The 23,112-nt window shown below is 41.9% G+C and overlaps 1 protein-coding gene across 3 annotated transcripts in view; it reads right to left on the bottom strand.

Annotated features, from left to right (window-relative positions):
* The window catches only part of BLK (BLK proto-oncogene, Src family tyrosine kinase), a 410,535-nt gene that overhangs the window by 319,767 nt on the left and 67,656 nt on the right, over positions 1-23,112 (bottom strand). Inside the window, exons 1-2 of one of the 3 annotated variants that reach the window (XM_078647569.1) lie at positions 21,556-21,613; positions 20,593-21,128 (exon numbers count right to left, since the gene is read on the bottom strand). The exons of the other annotated variants lie outside the window; for them this stretch is intronic. The gene's annotated coding sequence lies outside the window, so the exon portion shown is untranslated. Of the gene's footprint in view, positions 1-20,592; positions 21,129-21,555; positions 21,614-23,112 lie in introns of those variants that run through there. 3 annotated transcript variants of the gene reach the window in all.

Genomic DNA, 23,112 nt, shown 5'->3' with positions numbered 1-23,112 from the left:
TCTTTGGGTAAGTTACATTGACAATCTTTTCATTGTCTGGAAGGGAGGAAGCTGAAGAGCATATTATTACCTTGACTCAGAATAACTTGAATTTACGATTTACTACTCATGTAAAGTAAACATGAGCTGCATTTTCTTGATTTGACATTGACCATTTGTGACAATACCATTAGGAGCACCCTGTATAGAAAACCTGCAGCTGGAAATAGTATCTAACATGAGACCAGCACTCTTCCAAGAAATTTGAAGTGGAGCATCCCCTATGGGGAGTTTTTTCGCGCTAAGCAAAATTGTAGCGACAGTGATGATTTAATAAACTGTAGGATGTAATGATTCAGAGATTTAAAGTCAGAGGATACCCTGTCTCTGTACTTGGGGCAGCCAAAGTGGAAGTCAAAAAACATTCACATCAAGACCTAGTGATCGATAAAGTCAAACCAAGAGAGGAACCAAAGGTCAGATTTATAATCAATTTCTCAGCAGATATGGCTGGGGTGTGTAAAATACTTCCTTTTATGACATACTCTGAATACACACCCAGAGATTACATGTAGGAAAAGTATTTCTTTGTAGAATTGTCTAGTACATTGTGATTTTTTAGCTAAGGCTAACCCCCAATCCAATGTATCTGAGACAGGTTTTTACCCAGGCATGAACTGCAAAGCTGCAAATATAGTAAAGTGTATAAGGTAGCAAGCAGAAGGAAATAGGTCAAGATCCTAAAACTGCTTAATTGTAACTCGGATTACACAGTGTTTTGTCTTGTATGTTTCTGAAATCAAACAATACATTGGTAGCATGATACATCCCACCAAGAAGCACGTTTTAGAACATATGCAAGCCATAACAAAGCGTGACGCATCATACCAAGTGGCTAGGCGCTTCCAGGCAGTTTATGCCAGTAATGCCAACCATCGCAAAATTTAAAAAGGAAGCAAAATCGTTTTATATGAGGAAATTTCTCCCTTAAATCCTTATAACTGTACTTCTTTTATTTCATTCGGCCTGGCTGGTAGAATTTCCACACAAGCAACTCACTGTACTAGGTTGAAATGTTATTCTAGTTTTTATCTCATTTAGTTCCAAAGACTTTATAGAAATCTATATGTGAACTTTTTGGTTATGTTAGCTCTTACGGATTTGCTAATACGTAATCACCTATGGCTAGTAACATGTAAAGTTAAGAATGTTGTTTATATGCTATTGTAAAGCGCTCTGATACCCTGTGCAGGGTCATGTTCGCGCTATAAAAAACACTAAAAATAAAATAAATAAATAAATAATTGTGGAATTAGATTTTATTATCTGTATAGGATAGCCCCCAATGAAAGAGGAGAGAACTTGGCTCTAGCGTTATGAACACCTGGATCAAAATTCAACATAAATCTACAAACCGAGATGCCCAATGGCGTAATAGTGAGGAGGAACTGGCTGTACATTTGGGCCAGCGGACATGCAGTTCATTTGAAGTAAGCAGTAGTCATTGTAAGGGAAGAGAGGGATCACAGAAGTGAAAACTGCAATAGCTTACCCTTGAGGGCTTGATTGATCGGAATGATAAAGTGTATAAATAGATGCACATATTGTTTTTTTGGAAGTTAAATTATTTTATAAGAGAGAAGAAAGTTATATAAGGAACATACGTAAGGAGCAAATGTTTGGTCAGTACCTATTTTATAGGTGGGTAATCATGACAATTGTGTGTGTATGAGTCAGTAACTTACAGCAACAGGATTGAATGGTTTTTCATTGCAAAATCCTTTCTTCACTATGAAATGTGATATCAAATAAAAGCACATAACACTTTAGATCATAACTAGTAATAGCCTTTGTATGATTGTTATTAATCTGCATACTAGGGGGAAGGGAGGGACTATGAGAATGGAAATTGTAACACCCCGTCCATTGGGGGCCTGATTGGTAGGAAATATTAAGCCTGTGTATATGTAAGTATAAGGATTGCTTTGCTGAATGAAAGCATTTGCACTTTAGAAAATATTTATTCAAGTGAAAGCTTGTAGCACTTTGTCTAGATCAAGACGGCCAAAATGTCTGTGTATAATTAGACATAAGGATTGTATTATTGAATGAAAGCATTGGCACTTCAGAAAATATTTATTAAAGTGAAAACACGTAACACTTTGGCAAGATCAGGATGGTAAAAATGCGTAAATAACTCCTACTTCCCTCTTCAACTTTCTTTTTTGTGTGTTTAATTGAATTGCACTGAAAAGAGAGGGGAAACAGTATTCAAACTGAGTGACCAGGGCTCGTTTAATCAAAATGTGTCTGTTTGTTTGTGTGCTACTATGTGGTGAATAAACCAGCATCTTGAAAAAAATCCACGGAGGAGGGAGGAGGGAGGAGGGGGAGAGAGATAGAGGGAAAGAGGTAGAGAGAGAGGGAGAGAGAGAGGGAGAGAGAGAGAGAGAGGGAGAGGGAGAGGGAGAGAGAGAGAGGAGGGGGAGAGAAAGAGAGAGGGGAGGGGGAGAGAGAGAGAGGGGAGGGGGAGAGAGAGAGAGGGGAGGGGGAGAGAGAGAGAGGGGAGGGGGAGAGAGTGAGAGAGGAGGGGCAGAGAGAGGAGGGGCAGAGAGAGAGGAGGGGGAGAGAGAGAGGAGGGGGAGAGAGAGAGGAGGGGGAGAGAGAGAGAGGAGGGGGAGAGAGGAGGGAGAGAGAGGAGGGGGAGAGAGAGAGGATAGAGAGAGGAGAGAGAGAGAGAGGAGAGAGAGGAGGGAGAGAGAGAGAGGAGGGAGAGAGAGAGAGAGAGAGAGAGAGGGAGGGGGAGAGACAGAGAGAGAGGGGGGGAGGGGGAGAGAGAGAGAGAGAGAGAGAGAGAGAGAGAGAGAGAGAGAGAGAGAGAGAGAGAGAGGGGAGGGGGAGAGAGAGAGGAGAGAGCGAGAGAGAGAGAGAGAGAGAGAGAATTCACTGAAAAAAACACAAAATTAGGTGTAGATGTCCGTTAAAACATACTATTTGTATTACAAAACCACTGTAATTCACCAGTTATACTTATCTCAAATAACTATAACTTGTGCCCTACCGTAACTATAACTTGAGTCCCCGCCATGCACAATGTTGTCATCAGTGATGTCATTTCAGATGTTGCAGTGATGTTATTATAGATGTAATTGAACAGGACATGAGTGATGTCATGTGTGAGGTAATTAGCAGTGCATGTGGAGGGTGTGAGTTATAATTACTTTAAGGCATAAGTTATAATTACTTGAGATAACTATAACTGGTGAATTTCAGTGGTTTTGTTCATACAAAAAGGTACGTTTGACCTTCCATTTTCACCTAACTAGAATGTCCTTGAACCTTTTTTTCAGTGAATTTCTAAGGTTTTTTTAAGTTAAAGATAATATTACATTTCTTAATTAGAATGTAACTTTAATCCTTGTTTCTTTCAGTTAATTTCAATTCGTTTTTTAACATAAGATGTCCATCGCCGTGCACAGGATTGGGTGCCTAACCCCTGCCATGCTTGGCCTTTGGATGTGCCCAGCATGTAGCTGGCCAAGCCCTGTGCTCAAACCTCCATGGGCCCACAACCCCTCACTGCATACAATGTTCAGAAGTGCACAGTATGGGATTGGGCACAGGACCTGGCTTCTGGCCTGGCCTAGTACTCAACCTCTCATTGGTGCCCCAACCCCCTCAGCAGATGGCGTTCAACTATGCACGTGTGGAATTAGCCTCACCTGCCGTTTCATATGGCATTTGGGTTTATAAAGCATTGTGTTTGGCAGCCAAACTCTGACCACAACCTCTCACATGCATGCATGACTGACTGTCATGTAACAATATAAAGTAAAGGGGGTCATTTTTATTAAGGCTCCATTGAGACAGGGATCAGCCCTTCTTCCTCCCTATACCAACACACAAATGTCTACCACTATGAGATGTGGCATTCTAAAAGCCAGGTCTCTAGTGAAGTACTCCACAGAAATTAATCTGCGGATTGACAGCGAGAATTTGGACATACTGTTTATAACAGAAACGTGGACCACCCCTGACTTGCAATAGACCTAGGCAAGGCATGCGCCCTGTGCTACAAAGTTCTCCATAAACCACGTGTAAACAAGAAAGGGGAGGAGTGGGTATTATCTCTAATGACAAATGGAAATTCTCTTCGCTCACCCTTGACAAAATATCAAGCTCTGAATTATTGGGATTTACTTTGAAGTCGAGAATGGGCTCTGTGTTTTCTGGAGTCCTATGTTACAGACCCCCAGGACCCCTAAGCCCACACCTTAAACCACTTATAGAGGTTATCTCCAAAATGGCACTTGCTCATTCTAATTTCTTTCTATTCTGAGATTTTAACCTGTGGGTCAGTGAGGATCTATCACTGCCTGTTAAAGAACTATATGGTGCCTGTGAAATTCTGGAACTGCTGCAGTTAGTGCAATACCCTTCTCACCGGGTTGGTCACACCCTGGATCTTATTTATTCACATGATGGGGAAATTTTAGCTAAGGGTATCTTACCTTTGAGCTGGACTAACCATGCACAAATATCCTTCCTCTTCAATTTAAAGGAACTGTACACCCCGAAAATGGTCAAGCAATAAGGAGGAAAGGCACAAGCTCACAAGGCAAACACTTGGACAGGTTTTATACCTTTCCAATACTTTTAACACCAAGAAATTAGTAGAGAACAAATGTTTAGCTCTCGAGGAGGGTATCTTAGCAACACTTAATTCAGAAATACCCCTCACTAATTAAAAAATGCGTCACCAACCCTTTTCCCCATGGTATAGCACAACACTAAAAGCTCTAAAACAAGCCTGTAAAAAACTTGAAAGGAAGTGGCATAGGTCTTATTTAAAAGAGAGCAAAATATGTTTAAAGAACTCTCTGAATGAATATAAGAGAGAGGTATGCAAAGGAAAGGCCAACTACTTTGCCACTACAATCATTATTGTAACTAACAGCGCAAAGAAGGTATTTGACATTTTATGTTATCTGTCTAAGCTTAAGTGCCAGAAACAGAAAATAACACTCTCGCAAGATCTTTGTGACAATCTTGCTGAGGTCTTTGAGAAGAAGATCAGCAAGATTCAGGAGGACATCAGTATCAGTCACATCTACTATCGAAGTTACGGTGTTAAGCAACATCTAAATATATGATAAGCCTAATTCTTCAGATAATCTCTCGTACAGGTGTGAAATTTTCAACCCAATATCTGTGGACTTGATCCCCCCCCTACATTGAAGCTATGCAATCAATTTTTGGAGTCAGATACTGTCCCACGGATGTAGAAAATGCACATAGTCACCAGCCTGCTGAAAAAAACTCCGGCGGATTCGCTGGTCCTCAGTAATTACAGGCCGATATCACTTCATCCTTAACTACGCTGATGACAATCAGCTGATTTTGCCCATCAATAATAACCAGCATGATGTCGTTGACGCCTTCCAGAATTGATTGACAGACACTTAACTGGCAGAACACAAATTTCCTTAAATTTAACAGGGATAAAACTGAGTTTCTCTCCTGTTCTGCGAACAAAGTCCCCACAACACTCCCCTCTAACTACTGGCCTATCCTAACAGATTAGAGCTGCATTTTCCTGGCACGGTCCACAACCTTTGGTTTATTTTTGCTACAAAACTATCCCTGAAGAATCATGTAAACAAAGTTGCAGGTACTTGCTTTTAACTTCTTCATGGGCTTACGAAGCTTTTCCCACTGCTGCCAGCCCAAGTCAAATCTCAAAGTGTGTGCAGCATAATTTTAAGCAGGCTAGATTATTGTAATGCTCCTCAGAGCACGGGACAACCTTATTAACAGACTTTATGGAGTTCAAGCGTCAGCTACTAAACTGGCATTAAACAGACCTCGTTGATCATCTGCATCTGATGCGATGAAGGAACTGCACTGGATTCCTCTGAAACAGAGGATAGCCTTCAAGTCTAGACAACCTTTGATGAACTGGAGCCTGCTAAACCCCTCCCCCCCCCAGCGCCTTGAGGCACTTACGAGTGAGTAGTTGCGCTTAACAAAAGCCTGATTGATTTAAGTCTATGTGTGTTGTCTTGAAGGCCCTTCAGTCTAAACATATATACCCCTGGGAGATGGCTCAGTTCAACATCAGCGAACCTCCTCTGTGTAACCAGATTCCGTAAGACTAGACAAAGCGGAGAGTGAAGGCAGCTCCGCTCTAAAACAAGTTACTGATCTCCTGCTCCTCAGGAAGGCCTTAATGACCTGGCTCTTCCCCAAGTGACCTTGTGGTCTTTGTGTGCTTACTTTAACAGCTGCTATGTTCAGATGAAAGCCCTCAGTGCCAGGACACTTGTAAGGTGACAGTTGCACTACACAAATGCTATGAATAATAATAATAATAATAATAATAATCTAGTATTATCCTGTTCCAAAACACTGTATTGGGAGAGAGTGGGAGAGAGAGAGAGAGAGAGAGAGAGAGAGAGAGAGAGAGAGAGAGTGTGAGAGTGAGAGTGAGAGTGAGAGTGAGAGAGAGTGTGTGGTAGTGTGAGAGAGTGAGAGAGCATGTATGTGTGTGTGTGTTTTAGCTATCACTTTTAAACATTATTTACTCAATCATTTGGCTGCTTACAAGGAGTCTTCTCTGCACTATTTCACCAAGTCCAGGCAATGCAAGCTAACTATTACCACACACTAATATTATGTATCCATGACCCTTACACAGTTCTCTCACCATCTTACCTTTTTGGACAAGAACAGTGATAGTTGGCCTTTACTTTGGTCCATGGCTCACACCCCCCCCCATATCTATTGGGCAGGGAATCTAGCAACTTTTTGGACATCCATACTTTTTTAATGAAAAGCTAATCTTGCCCTTGCATATCATAGGAAAGTTCATGTAGGGCACTACAGGGAGAGGTGTGGCGCTGCGGCCAGGGCGACTGACGCTGGAATCTGGGGATCACGGTTCGATTCCCGGTGCCGGCGGCAGATTAGCCCAGCACCATGCGACTCTGGGCAATAGCTTGCTTAATCTTTTCGACGGCCCCCAGCGCCTGGAAACAATTATGGGTGATTGTTCAAGCTTTACAAATGTGGATTATTATTATATTACCTGAAAATAAATTAATAATTTCATTATTTTACCAGTCAGCCATTCCTGAATTTCTGTCAAAGGCTGGTCTTTGTGAAGTTTATGTTGTATTTCTTCTTCTGACTCCAACAAATGATCTGCTGCTCTTATTATTCGTGCCTTGGTCCAGAATGATATGATAATGGTGAAGCATGAGAGTGAGAGAAATGCAGAGGGGAGAAAACTTCAACTTCCAGAAGAAAAAGGGAAGGTCGAAAAAAAATAATACCTTAAGCACACCAAGACAGGTAACAGGAACACTAAACGTATCAGGAACAAGAAGAGCCAGGAAGATCTTTAGCAAGGAGCCAACATGGACTGTTGTTGTGATGTGCTGAATTACATCCTAGAGGAGTTTAAATAGGAAGAGGTCAAAAGACGGAGGGACATATCACCAAAGGTAACCCTAGCCATGCTGAGTTGGGAAGATGTAATAGATCTGCTAAGCTCTAAACAATCAGTAAAACATGACAACCATCCTTTACCTCTTCTGTGATCAAGAAAAGCTTGCACTGCTCCTGCCTGATTTGTAGTTCTGCGATTGGGAAAGCTTGTGCTACTGCTACCATAGTTGTACCTGTCCTCTGAAGGAGAGAAACTTGAGCTGTTTCTACCTAAGGTGTACCTATTCTCTAAAGGGGACTTTCAACTACTGTTACCCCAACTTATGAAAAAACACAAAGTATGTATTGAACGTACTTCCATAATATGAGGAACCAGGAAGTGGGTCACAATAGTTGATGTGAGAGAAAAAACCCTGATAGTCCTGAGGAAGGCCCCTGACTCCACAGAGGAAATATTCAAGACCCTAAACATGTTTTTATGTTGCAGTAGAGACACCCATAACGTATTGTAGCTCAACTACATACACAATTTTAATATAGGTTGACAATTTACCAAGAGAAGAACATACATTTTGACATAAGGGGATTACTTCATGCAAACTAGGGAACCCCTAACTAGGAGCGAGTACAACCAGGAAAAAATAATACTCTTAAATACTTTGCAGTGCTAGAAGTGAAACCCACAGATGAAGCATACCACCCTAGGTAGTTAGGGGTTCATCATCCTAAGTGGGTACATTAATGCATGGTAATTCCATTAGACCTTTGTTTCTTTCTCTTAGGGGTGTTGTTCTTCCTGGATTTCTGAATGCAGATAAGAAGAACAGGAATTTCTAAAGCGTGGCTTAAAGTGCCAGTTGATCCTTTGAAACCCCAGGCGTCCAACTCATCAAAGAAGAACAAAATGTTTAAAAAATATCTTAAGAACTCATCATTTACTTAAACCATTGCCAAGCTCACCTTCACTGTAACGGATTTACTAGAGCACACTTTCAAAGAAACAAACAGGTTGTTGTGTTTGGTAAAGGTTTCCTTCCATGAAGCTATAAAATGAATATTCCCCTTGATCTGTGGTGGCTGGCATCTCTCTCCGTGTTTGGGTCTGCACCAGGTGAGATAAGCAGCCATTTTGAATCTTCATGGAGGATTAGTGGAAGGCAGGATGCCCAGCAAATATTCACTTATGGGAAAGCATGAAAAAATAAAATCGAAATATGCTGACAGATGTGAAAATCCCTTTAACCACATCAACTCTTTCCCCTGGTATCAGCAGAAGTGAATCAGCAGCATTCATCTAATCTGCTTAGTAGTGTGTGTGACTGCCACTATCTGGTTTCCTGACGCTGAGTACAGGCGCTTACTGCACGCAGCTGGGTTTTCTTATTTGGGGACCGCCTTTCAAAAGTTTAAAGTTTCTTAGAAAGACAGTGGGGTAGTTTAAGATTTCTATGAAATGATGGGCATGGAAACTGGGGCCTGATTCAGAAACTGCACTTTGTAGAAAGTTTTGCACCACAAAACCTATTACAAAGTGGTATTCATAAACTGCACTTTTGTAGTAATTTACACTCTTAAGTTTACCATTTTTTGATACTCACAAACAGAAATTTTAGAGTAACTTAACTTTTGTAACAACTTACACATTTTTAGTAAGTCCCTGTCTTCATTTTTTTTCTACCGGAGGGTGTTGCAGTACTAGTGATTGGCCTTGTGTAGTGTTGTACTTACTACAAAAGTGTAAGTTACTACAAATCTGCCATTTGTGAATACTGAAAAGTAGTAAAAATGACTAAAAATTATAAACTTACCCAAAAGTATTAAGTTATCCTTTGTGAATCAGACCTTCAACGTCTGGATTCACAAAACCTTTGTACATGCCTCAAAAGCTCAAAATAGGAATCTGCAATTGGAAATTCACATTGTAATTTGTAGAATTTTAGAATCATAAATTGCACATAGATTATCAAAACATCATTCATAGTAAATTTAGAGTTAGGGGTGCGTATTGTGGGGTGTTATGCAAAATGCAGCGAACACCCACAAATTAAAAAATATTTCGGTATTCGGGTAATATTTTCCAAATTGTGTCTGGCCTGAAAATACATTTAAAACTACTTCTGCATTCAGTGTGAGAAGGGAATGCCCTCCAAACCATGCGGTTGTAAGTGAAATGGTTTATCCACATAAATATTGTCCCAATGGAGAAAAAAAGCTAACTGTATAAGTACACCTGCACATTTGTGCATGCTTTGCACACATGATCTCCTTCCACCGAGCAGAAAGTTTGCAATGGTAAATTGTGCCAAGTCAGAGTAAATCTGCAACGGTTGTATGTTTCCAAGCGTATTCCTGGAATCATTTTTGAATCTCCCAAAAGCAATAAATCAACTCTAAATGTGGGAGGAAACCCCTCTCCGTGTGGATTTTGGACTTTTTAACAATTCCTTTGAGATTTGGGCCCCTTGGAATATTTAAGCATTATTTATACTGGTAGGTGTTTCTGAGTTCATGGGGCATTTTGTACTGCTGTTTGGACAGGTTACAAATATCCTATAAAATAGGCACATTGTAGGTCTGTTTTGCAGGCACTCCTAGGCAGGGAATGCCTTCAAACACTACTACTCTTTCTGCTGAAGACTTGGGAATAGGCGAAATGTAAATTTCACCAGCAGACTTTTCAAGAGTTTACAAATGTTGCACTTAGTAAAAATTGCTACGTTTTAGAAACCTCGCCAACTTTGCTTGCAGAAGAAAGCTCTTGCAAAAGCACTTATTGGGAGAGAATTCACCTACTAGATGCGAGTCTGATTGCAGAGATTTTTCTGTATGCCCTACTTTTGCAGAATATTTCACGAAATTTGGTGGAGAAAAAAGGTTGCAGCTTTGCACAACTGGCATAAACCTAGCCTTACAGTGGAGAATGTTTCTACTACTTGCTGGATGTTTTGAGTCTCAGTAGTGCGACATGTCTGCGTGAAGGGCACTTAAATGTTTTCTATCACTACTAATACTATAAGTGCAAATTTAGCCATAAGCACTGTTTCTTGTATATTAGAATGTACCATGTGTATGAAAAAAGTGCTGCTTTACGTATTCTCGCCTGTCAGACATTCTCACCTGTCAGACATAGGAATAAGCACGCATTTTGTATCATGTATGCTGTATGTGTTTCTTCACACATATTGAAATAAAGCTTTCAAGTAAGGAATGCTAAATGGAGGCAGATATGATATTGTATGTTTATGGTAATATTTTTTTCTTATCAGTATAAGTGGATTGTAACACTTAAACTAAGTGTTTTTTAGGTAAATGATTGAGGGCACCGCGCATGCCTGGCTAACTTCATTCCTTAAAAACCGTTCCCAGAGTCCAACTGGCAAATTTGGTCTCCAATCCAGCAGGTCTCATGTGGTGTTCCCCAAGGCTCAGCACTTTCACCTCTCCTTTTTAACGCCTATCTGCAACCTTTGATCTCTGCACTAAACCAGATGGAGTGCCGGCTCTACAACTATGCCGATGACACTCAAATTATTATTCAAATTGACAATTCACCCACGGCATATGTTAGATTGCAAAACATACTAAAATTTACGGTCAATTGGATGTCAGCCAATTCGCTAAAGATAAACCCAGAGAAAACAGAGGTGCTGGCGATTACCACAACATCCAGCCCCTGGAATGACCTCCTTTGGCTAAAAGAACTAGGGCCCTCTCCGGAACCGGCGGCGGCTGTGAAAAGCCTGGACATTAATATAGATGCCCATCTTTCTATGACACAACAAGTCTCGTCAGTTGTCGGTACTTGCGTGGGCCTACTAAGACAACTGTGGGAACTATCTCGACTCCTAACCTCGGCCACGCTCAGACGGGCGGTATCAGCTATGATCGTGTCGTGTCTGAATTTTGGCAACTCTTTGTATGCTGGCCTCCCCCAACAACAGTTGGCCAGACTACAAACAGTCATGAACGACGCAGCAAGATTAATCTTTAAAAAACCAAGATGGACACACGCTACACCACTGTTACGTGAGCTTCATTGGCTCCAAATTAGGCAGAGAATCATGTTCAAGGGCCTCTGCACCACACATAAAGCCCTGTACGGACAAGTCCCAAGGTACATCAAGGAGCGCTTAGTCCCCTATGCTCCCAACAGGACTCTCCGATCAGCAGATGCCACCCTCCTGGTTTGCCCCCGCTTTAAACTATCCTCTATGGGAGGGCAAGCTTTCTCCAACGCAATTCCCGTGGCCTGAAACAACTTGCCAGTGAGCCTGCGCAAGGAAACTAACCTCCTACCCTTCAGGAAGAAGCTTAAAACCGTGCTATTCCTGGAGGCATGCGGTACGTCCTAGCAGCCCCCCCTGCTCCCCCATCGAGTCTGTGTGCACCCTCTGACAAGCGCTTAGAGACCCCTGGGTGATAAGGCGCATTACAAATCTAAATAAATAAATAAAATAAATAGTTTAAAAAATACATGTGCAAAACCTGAAATATGGAATGTATGTTTTAAAGCAAATCGCATTTAAGTGTATGTCTAGGTGTATGTCAGTATTGCACAGTCAGAAATATCTTCTGACAAATATTGTGTCCCAAATATAGTTTACAAAATGGTCTAATTGGGAGTGGATTTTCAATTATTAACGTCAATGGCGGGATATGATTGCAAACGATAATTAAATAACACATTTGTGTCAAACACTATTTTATTCTGGTGCCATATCTCCGGAACTATGCCACACTTTGGTTGTGAAGGGCAAATCTTAATTCTAGCGCGAATCTTAGATTCTAGCGTTCAACTTTAATGATAGCGCAAATCTTAGATTATAGTGTACAACCTTAATTCTAGCTCAAATCTTAGTTCTAGCGCAAAACCTTAATTCTAGCGCAAATCTTAGATTTTAGCGTACAACCTTAATTCTAGCGCAAATCTTAGATTTCAGCGTAAAACTCACACTACTCTAGAAAGGTTACACCTATCCCAGCCCACAGTCAGAATGACATAGTAACCCTGTTAAGTGAGGACTAGGAAATGTATTATACTGGGATGCACGGTGGGATATTAGGTATGTTTAATACTGTTTAATACTCAGCGACAAGCTCCAGGTTCACATTAGTACAGACCCCTTTGGGGCCCTATTTAGCATGTCTGTTGCACACAGGCAAATTACCCTACAGCAGCAGCAATTTCTTTTTATCGCCACATTGGTTGCAAAATCTCAAATTTATCAAAAGAGTAGATCCTCTGAGGATCCCTACTTTTAAAGTATGGCTAAGCAAAATAAAACGGGTCAAACAAGTTGAAGAGCTGTACGCGCAAAGAATAGGTGCTGTATTTAAGCACCTGGGGGCATATTATCGAGGAAGAGCAGTAAACATCGCTAAGCGCACTTAGCGCATTTCTGTTTATCGCCATCTATCGCTGAATTACATCGCTGTGTTAGTGGCGCATTATCAACGCTTTGCGAACTGGCGATGGAAATCCAGCGATGATTATGGAGAGTGTGGTCGTAACATGGCGATCCACCTCTCATTATCAGCATAGCTAAGTAGAAGAAAAAGCAGATGTAAACTTCATGCAATAACCGCAGTTAGCGCGTTTTTTTACATCGCTGGGGACGCATTGTTAATAGTGCTAAGGTCTGTCTGCCACGTAAATCATGCAGACGTTGTGAGGAACACCCATTTTGCATGTCATTAGGGATAATAATCACTGACATGCAAAATGGAGAGAAAACGGCTAATTAATTAAGGAAACACACGTTAGCATGTCCTAGAAAATAGTGAGATGTTTATTTTGCCGCTTTTCGGCCTAAATCGGACACTAAAGCAGCGAAAATGGGCTTGTAAATATGCCCCTTGATTGTCATCTTTAGCTGTGTGTGTATTAACTTAATTCCATGTGGAAACTTCCGCGCCTATTGATGATCACCCTTTAATGGAATGGAATCAGTTCTTTTTTTTAATGTATTTTCGTTTGTATGTGAATATTTATGAAACTTTGAATCATGATGGACATCTGACGTTTTCAACCCGAATATATATCACATTGCTTTCTGTACAACACGTTGGTGGCTGTGAGGTTCGTGCACTTTAAGATGGAGGATGGTTCATCTTGCACATGTTTCCATAGGAATGAGACAGACACACTAAACCTGCCTAAACAGAAAGTGGTCCTTTTGTGGTCTTAGATCGAGAAGAAGTTTGTTCTGCGCGGAGGTCACCTGCACATAGAAGTTTCTGTTCCCTATTCTAGCAGGGCTCTCAGAAGTCTCACATCCAGTGTGTGGGCAGGCCATGATTAAACTACGTTCAGCAAAGCAACAGCTGCTGTGACTGCGTTGATGGTATTGATGCTGGGCAGATCCGGATTACCAAATAGGCAAAGTATGCACCAGCCTATGGGCCCCACTCTTTTTAGGGGCGCCACAACAACATTTCAAAATAAGATTGAGTAGAACTTGAAAGAAAATTACAAACAAGCTTTTTTAAAAATATTGTTTCCAAAAAATTGAATCAACTCAAAGAAACGAAAACGTTATATTAAAAACTGTAGAGAAAATACTGTATTGATTTAATGTACTCATTAACAACTTAACGTACTTAAACCAGAGACATCAGATTCACATAACAGTTTGTCTCTTAAAAGCTCATCATCTGACAGGTGTCAGTTTGTAAAACAAATCTGGTGCATTGGATATTAGGGGATAATTTGCAAGTGCTCAGAGGCCTTCACAGGGTTGAATCTGGCACTGATCCTGGGCCAATCTGGATCCATCTTGGATGAGTCGCTCAGCAATGTTTTTGTTTCCTAAAAACAAACTCCCAAATTGCGACTTAGTTTTCAATAAAACAAAAAACATTAGTCCAGAATTTTCTTAGCTCACTTGGTTTCAAGTTAATTTAAATGCATAGTTATTTAAAACCACCAGTGCGGATTAAAAGAAAAATATACAGTTTAAGACCCAAGTAAAAATTACATTTTGTCATAAGAAAGAATCCTATGGTAGTGCTAGGGTTTAAAGGTGTGCATACAATGAATAGGCCTGTAAACAAGCAGAGTTCTCAAATGCCAAGGGAACGTTACCCGTAAGCTAGCCCTTCTTCATGTCCAGCCTAATAAAGTGCCCGCTGCAATAAAACCTTCAGCAAGAGCGGGATTTCCTGCTGTATGTCATTATCGAAATTGTGCATTGTCAGCTGAATCATAGAGTATAGAGAGCAATGTGTATGAGGAAGAACTTTAAAAATTATGAGTTACAGCTGTTTGCAGCTGAGGTGATCGAAGATGCTGCAGGAACAGTGTCCATGCTGGCTCTTGGTAGTTTATTTTCTGCCTGTGCAAATAACGTTACTAGCTTGCAGTTCAGCTGTGGGTCCTCTGACTTAAAGCAGGCTAGCAATGCCTGTTTCCGCATGCAGATCCCACATGAGTTAAACTGAGTTTTGAGCCGTGGGGACCAATGTTCCCTCTAATTTATTTCCTTTGTGTGCGGCAGTGTAAGGTCTATGTGCGCTGCAACCAAGGCTATGTGCTCCAGTACCAAGGCGCACGTGTGGGTGCAGCACCAAATATCACTCCAAACCTTTGCTTAAAAAAGTGAAAAGACGGGGCATTTCCTCACATACAGATCCACGTGAACAGTGGTAAGGCAGGTTTGAAACCGTCCCACCAAGCAATTTGACACATTAGCAGCTATGCTGCTGCATTTCTTTTCTTAATAGAGCTGGGCTGCGAAGTGATTGTGTGCATTTGTTCAAGTTTTTATGTTAATTTCAGCTCATGATAGGCAGTGCGATTAACTGGAAATAATCCGCTTTGCCACACTTTTCGAATCAGCGTTGTTTAACTAATCTCACTGTCAATGAACCTTGCTATACCTCTCAAAAAGAAAAATACATTTGGGAAAATGGACTTCGGGAGATTCAGGTCGTTACCCAATCCTTACCTCAGCTACCACTTTCTCCACAAGGATGAGGAGACGCAGTCTTACTGCTTTGTCACATGGTAACTGCTGCTGAGGGTACATCATTTCAGGGGTAAAAAATGAGGTTTTTAGGAAAAGGGAATGGGATTGGTAATTCCAAGTGCACGTGAGTCAGGATCCCAAGATTAAAAAGTAGAGCTTTCATTAGAATACTCTGCATGCTGCACAGAGAAGGGAATTAAAAAATTTTCAGCAATAGAATGAAAATGCAGCTCTGCCGGGGTTTTCGCCTCTCACTGCCAAACAAACTATGTCCATCAGATTCCCTTTCTTTTCCGACTCCAAGCACAAACATTTTTTGTAGTGACTCTGTCCAATCATGTTGATTCACCTCATGCACTCTAGCTCAGCCATTCTAGTAGCAAGACGATCATTAACCCTCTACTTGCTTCCTAAAAGCATCATACTTCTTTAATTTGATAATTCTGTTCACCCGCTTTTTTATTCTAAACATGCGTCCCAGGATGGCAGAAATAGACAAGGCCCACAGATAAGGCTCAGCATTCGTGGCAGTTCGGGGCGGGCGGGGTAGAGAAGGAAAAGGACTCTGTCTCTTCCTTCTTGCCCAGAGAAGACAAGGACAGTGTCTACTTCTGCTCTGCCGCTGGCAAAAACACTCACTGATATCTAAATAATTCATGTAAAAGCGTCAAGGTAACCATGGTGTTCCTGCTTACATTTCACATGCTTTACTTAACTTGCATTCCCTATGAGTGTTTGCTTTTTCCATGATTTTGTTACTTTTTTTTTAGGCAGAATATTACTCTCGTCTAATGAGTAATTTGAATTGTGTCGCATCCAGGAGTTTATAGTGGGCCACAATTGTGTTGTAGCTGAAGGCAGTGCAAGTTTCTATCAATGGGTCAGTATGGTGTTCACTGGAGGAGAGGATGTGGCACAATGGTCAGAGCTGCTGCATTTGGAACTGGGGGGAACCAGGTGCAGCCTTCATGACCAGTCCATCAGACCACTCTCCTGAGGGAGCACATACTAGACCTTAGAAGCCCTGGTGTGTTTGCACCATCATGTGTACCCCAACGGTGGCAACTGTGGGTTAATCTTAAAGGCCTGTCAACCACAATCTACACTAAAGTTCACCTCCAGTCTTGCAGGCAGACATATGAAGCAGCACACCGTAGCGCGACAGTCACTGAGGTCATATGACCCTTGAGCAAGGTGGCTCTTGGGCGGTGCGATCGCACCGGGCGCTGACTTCGGGTGGGGTGGCATGCTTGGAAGTATATTATGTTTCTAAAAGCACTTGCTGCATCATTCCTGGCCTCCAGCAATGTTAGGCAGCAATAAAAATGTCTTGATAACTCTGGTGATTAATGTGTTTCCTGAGAGAGATGATGTGTCAAGTGGAAGGTTGACTCATGGAAAGGTAGCACAGGGGGCTAACTTGCCTGCTACAAAGAACATGTACCATCCAGATCACAAAGTGCACATAATGTAAATGGGTCAGTGGGTTACTGCTTTTTTTAGTGAGATCCTTTTGGTACTTACAGTTTATAAGTCAAAATCCTAACATAGAACAGTGAGCTATTAACTGTCATCTAAGAGCTGCATGTTTTTCCCCAGTCTGATTATCCTAATGTTGCAAAAAGGGTTCATGTGAATAGAAATCAATTCTGGTTATTAATGAGAACCCCCAATCATGGTATTATGTTCTAAATTCAGTGTGTTTCTCCAGACCAATCACTACTACTCGTATGGATGTCATATGACTCCTACACCTTGTAGTCCTTTGTCTTATGTATAATTTCCTATACAGAGATTTACACACTTATGATTGTCTCTGGGTAATGAGTGTGATGTAAAGTGTTCTGACACCCTACACTGGTATCAGTGGTGCTGTAAATCAAGTTAAATTCATCTGAGCGAGTGTATTGTTATGGAGACTTGAGGGGCACTGTTAAAGGGTGGTAGTGAGGGAATCAGTGGCGGAAGGAGTCATTGGGGGGGCACCAACAAACATTGTCGCACAGGGATCCACCAGGGCTAAATCCGGCCCTGCCCTTGAGGCCAGGCTGCCTCACCCATTGGTCCCTTCGTTGGCCTTATTTCAGCAGTAGTAGTTGTAACTTACCAGGGGTCAGAAATGCAGGATTTTCACGCACACCAAATTAAGTTCACAAACTTCACAGTCTCTGCTTCATGCACAAGCACTTTTAACACGTGCAGCCTGCTTTGGGGCCACTGGAATTAGGCAGCAATGGAGGAAAAAATTATACCACAGTGTTGACTAAATTATGCCGCAAAAAGAAGCTGCAGCGTAGTGCAGTATATTTTCTGATACTTTATTATTTTTACAGATGGTAACAGTCTCTGGAAAAATGTTGCCTTATTAGTACCATGTACAGGCATGTCAATTCTAGCAGCGCACAGATGTTGAGAATTTGTTGTATTGATTGTTGAATTCAAACATTTTGGTGCCCCCATCATTATTGTACAGCGATCCAACCTAAAAGTTATTTTTAAGCGCTGGTCCCATATATTCTTGTCAGTGGAAAAAGTCAAAGAATTTCTGCTTTCAGTCAAGGAGGGGCAGGGGGCAGAGGCAGCAATCTTTTAAGATAAGCCCTTCCGGTACATGATATTATTTGTTGTATTAAGCTAAAGTCGACCAAATTAAATTTTCTAGAATTAAAAGAGTACAGATTCGTATACAGGGTAGGATAGCTTTTTGTAATGTTTCAAGGCTGTTGTGCTGTACCTCCCGGGAAAGAGCTCAGAGAGTACCATACCAAGGTACTTGCCTAGGGGAAAGGGGGAGTAGCATGGGTGGAGGGACAGGGTGTGAGTGGGGTGTGAGCCTGAGACCGGGATGGCTACTGGTGTAGTGGAAGAGGACTCCGGGTGTTGGGGGAGGGAGGGTTGGGGGGCACGAGGTGTAGATGGGACAGAGAAAAAAAATCACAGGTAGAAATGATAGGAAGAATTATGGTTTCTTGAGATACAAGTTTGCATATGTTTTGAGACTTAGCCTGAAATCGTGTGTAAAGGCGGACAGGGTAGCAGAGTTTGAAAAAAAGGGCAGCTATGGAGAAGGAGCAATTCGAAGTCTGATGACAAAAAACCAAGTTGTTCGAATAGCTTCTTGTAATAACAAAGGGGTCAAGAACCAAACTAAGCTCAAATCCACACTCCAGTGGCTCATGTCAGCCAAAGTACAAATAATTCAGTCATAATAGAGCACAGCTGTGGGGCGATTGTGCGCCTCTATTAACGTTTTCATGTTAATGGCAGCGCCCTTCATGGGCTGCAATTAACATGAAAACTTTAAAAAAGACACACTATCACCCTGCAGCCCAGCTCTATTTAGAGAAGAAAAGCAGCAAGCTTACAAACACAGCGTGTGCTTTTAATTGATTCTAAAAGCACACGCTGTGTTTGGTGCTGCATTTCTTTTTTTTTCTAGAGTGTGGCTGCAGGCAGATTTGTGCTTTTGTTTAAAGCATTAGTGTTAATCGCAGCTTTTGACGGGCTCTGCAATTAACACGAATATTTAAACAAAAGCACGCAATTAACCCCACAGCCGCACTCTAGAAAACAAAAGACATTTAGCAAGAGGGAGCACTTGCTAAATGCAGCGGCGGCACGAATGCTCTCGGGGATGTGTGCACGCCACAGACACAGCAGTGCGCGCTCCGGGGCACGGAGGTGTTCGGGCGCGCAGGTGCACGGCTTCGAGGGAACACTGGTGGGGACCTCTCCTCCTTCAGGTTGCTGCAGGTGCAAAGCAGGTGTGGCATATCCCCTGTTCCACTGCCACACAAGCGGTAGACCATTGAGGTTTTCCCCCACAGCCACGGTGCAAGATGCGGAGCAGACGGAAGTATGCTCATTCGATATTTCAGAAACTTTTCCTTTATGTTCCTTGAGTAGCCCAGGCTGAAGTACTTCTGTGGGCCAAGTGATTTGTAACCATTAATAGTCATCCAGGCGTTGCTTCAGTCTGAGAATGAGGCCTTGGCTTCTATTATCGGCAGACTCCTGATTGATATCCGAACTGATGTTTTGAAGGCTACATGGAGACCGTTGCTTTTTCCGGCTGGTACTAACAAGCGAAGAAGAGTGGCATCGTCCGACCCTCTGTTCAGGTGCGACAAGAGCTACTGTGACCTGGCAGTCTTTTAGCAGGTGAGCCACAAGGTCTAAGGTTTAAACCGGCAGAAACAGATGGGGCTCTGCCTGTGTGAACCCAGCACTTCTCCTAACTCTAAAAAAGATGGGTGAAACCATAGGTGTGGTGGGGCACTGATAAATAGCGATGCTCTGACAAGCATACAGAGTCCATTTCTGTTTAACATGGGAATCGTTGGCAACTCAGCGACTAGCAGCCTATGAAGGCATTTAGTGCTGGGAATATCCAGCTACATTAGCGTGGTTGGAACTTGGCCAGCACAAGACTATTTGCCACCTTTGCAAAAGCTACATTTTGCCACACTTTTGTACTTACTGCTGCTTGCATGCCACACTCAGCATAAGGTGCAACCTCTTCTATGTCCCTTTCCTCCACATAATTTTATTTGTTTCAAATAGTTTGATATATACTGTTGAACTTTAGTTTTAATTAAACAAATATGTGTGTTGTTTTAACAAAATAGAATAAAAGAAGACAGTCTGTTATGTCAATGTCTGAGAACATGGGAAGAATTCTGTAACTTACTGGGTTTGATTACTGAAGTGAGTTGCAATTATAGATTCATCTCCAACAAATGGCTTAATTCACTAGTGCATATTTGTCAGAAAGTAGGTTATTGGTAGGGGTAATTATGCACCTACCTCTATTAATAATGCCACCAACATGGTATAGGTTCCAGTAAAGGTCTCAGTAAATTAGCCACTTGCTCAACCCTTAGTAGCTGACAATGAGCAGTCAAAAACAACAATACATCAAATAAGCAAGACACAGCACACAACAGAAATCCCACACCAATTTATAAAAATAGGAAATATTTGTATGAACAAATAGACACCAAAACGTCAAGAAACAAATGTAGGGAACCGAATATATGAATTTTCAAAGATTAACCCTTTTATAGTGCTTAAAAACATATAGTGCCACTCTGGAACATCTGCTTGTTCTTGACCGGGACAAAGTCAAAGTTTGAGGCCAACCTCGATAGAGCTCTGGTCAAATACACTGAGCGGGAGACCCCGGTCACAAATTTACCTTCGCACTTAGAATCTTTGTGGAGCTTTTTCTTCCAATGTCGCTCGACCCTCCACAGCAGGTTGGATTCAGAGAGGTTTTGCTGGCTTCACTTTCCACATGGCTCCGGTCAAATCATGGAAGTCTGGAGCTCCGGGGCTTTCAGTGATACAAACCTGAAATCCTGGCTGGGTCAAGGAAGGTAGTCGGCGTGACTCTCGAGGTCGGGCCGGTCGCCTCATGGAGCTTTTTCACAAAAGTTCTCCAAACTGGAGGTGCTTCCTGAAGGTCTCTTTGTAGGCACAAAGTGTCCAAATCACCAATCAAAGGGTCTGGAATCTCCTAGATGCCCTCTGGGATGTCTGGACCATAATTCCCACTCTGCACCTGGTCAAATCCTTAAATGTTCACTGGACACACTCCAGGATGGGTATGGGTACTCTTGGTGGAGGTGGTGCAAGTGTACTCTGTCAAATCCTTAGCTTGCAGAAAGTCCACTCCTTAACTCTACTTGAAGCAAGGCACAGTCCCCAGGCGCAGTTATTCAGGATGCAAGCCTTAGGATGTAGATAAAAAAAAATGAAATGGGCAGTTTTTCCTCACCAGGGCATATAAAATGTTTTTTAAGGACCCTTCTTATAGTTATAAGGTCCCCCGCCCCTGGACACATAGGGGAGATCTGGGGGGTGCCTATTCTGTAAATATAAGGCAGATTATCACTTTCAACGTGCCTATACGACTAAAGTCGAATTTGCACACAATTTACGTTTAAGGACAGTCTGCAAATCCAGGCTGCCTTTAAAATGACAGCAGGCACTCGGAAGTGCACACATGCAAATGTAGAAAATATGCTGGCCCTCTAAACTTCCATGTCTCATTATATACCAGGGACTTATAGGTAGATTGCACTCCATGGCCCTATTATCTACTAGGAACTTATAGAATCTGTCATTGCCAATTGTAAGTGTGCCCTATTACATGTACCTTTTTAAATATATCGCTGGCCCTTGGTCGGGTTAGTAGAGCCCAGGATACAGTCAGTTACCACCTGTATCATTCAGGAAAAAATGGGGTTAAACAGGGCAAAGGGATGATTTTCTAACAGTATTCATGTTTTGTTTCACAAAGCATGATTCACAAAGCCATTTGTAGATTTATCCTAAATTTGCACCTGTAAGTGACATCATTTACATGTGCATGGTTGCAATTAAATTAACAATTTTGCAGTTGTAAATCCATTTACTCACAAGTAAATCCACATCGACATCTAAACTCCGGCAGCCCTCCTGCAGTTTGAAAAGAGGTGAGGATTAATCTCTTCAAATAACACCACATCTCTACAGGATAGGAACCAGGACTGCCTTGGGCCATCTAAACAACCCTTCAACGTATAACTGGCTGCCCACCCATCTTCTATGCTCCATTGTTCATTAAATAGGTTTGCAATATGCAAATGCCTATACAGGCATACATGCAACTTTTCCTGGAGCCCATAATGCCTCATTCCCTACTGTGTCTTTTCTCCCCTTACTGTACTTGATCTCTTCCTGGTTGCATGTCAAAATATTGAGTACTAGATAATATTGTTGGTTGCCCCAATATTGACAAGTAAATTAATGAGGAGGTTAGTGAATATTGGTAGGTTTAGTTTACTGGACCTGATTCACAAAGGGCCTTTGCACTTGTGGCAGAGGCCACGCAGTCGTAGGAGAGTCTCCGCACTCAGGCGATATTTTGCCAATGAGGATTCTCATTGCAGAGATTCTGCCCGAGTGCAGAGACTCCCCCACGATTGCAGGGCCTCCGCCATAAGTGCGGAGGCACCTTTGTGAATAAGGCCCACTATTCTTAACCCCACATCTACGTACCTTGCAAATATATATTGTTATGGTATGCATATGTTCCAAGTTGTTTACAGAGTGTATTGATTCCTCTGGGTGTCCTGGCATTAAATCTATAGAAAAGATTGGAAGGAGGCCAATTGGAGCTCAAAAAATACAGGTCATAACTCAGAGTAACGGGAGTTCCAAAGAGAGGCAGCCTTGAAAGACAAAGTGTGACCTCCTTGGCAAGATATCTTTACCCTGGGAAGCACTGGCAGAGTGAACAAGAAGTGAAGAGACATACCTGTATTTGAAGAAAAGAAGAGTGGTCGCTGTGAAGCACTATGAAACAAACGTGCAGACTTTTAAACACCAAGATGCCTATTCACAAACTGCATTTTGTAGTCCGTCTTTTTAGTATACAATAATAGTTCTGAAGTAATACAAAATGGGCCCTATTCACAAACTGCATTCATTTTTGTTAGTAATGTAATAGTACTTCAATAGTACTACGGAACTACTACAATAGCAATCCACAAACCTGTGAGTATAAATATCTCCCTCCACCTCTCCTATCTTTGCTATGGAAGTACTGTTTAGTAGTAAAAGTAAAAGGGACCAGGAGGAGTGGCTGGAAAGATGGGTTTACTTAGTACTAAATGGGAGGGGCTTATGGAGGAGTAAGGAAGGATTTAGGGAGGGCTAGGAAGGGGTTTAG

Source organism: Lissotriton helveticus, chromosome 6 (genome assembly GCF_964261635.1).
Source record: "Lissotriton helveticus chromosome 6, aLisHel1.1, whole genome shotgun sequence".
Taxonomy (NCBI): domain Eukaryota; kingdom Metazoa; phylum Chordata; class Amphibia; order Caudata; family Salamandridae; genus Lissotriton; species Lissotriton helveticus.
Note: the sequence above shows the minus strand (reverse complement) of the source record. Positions and strands in the feature narration are given on the sequence as shown.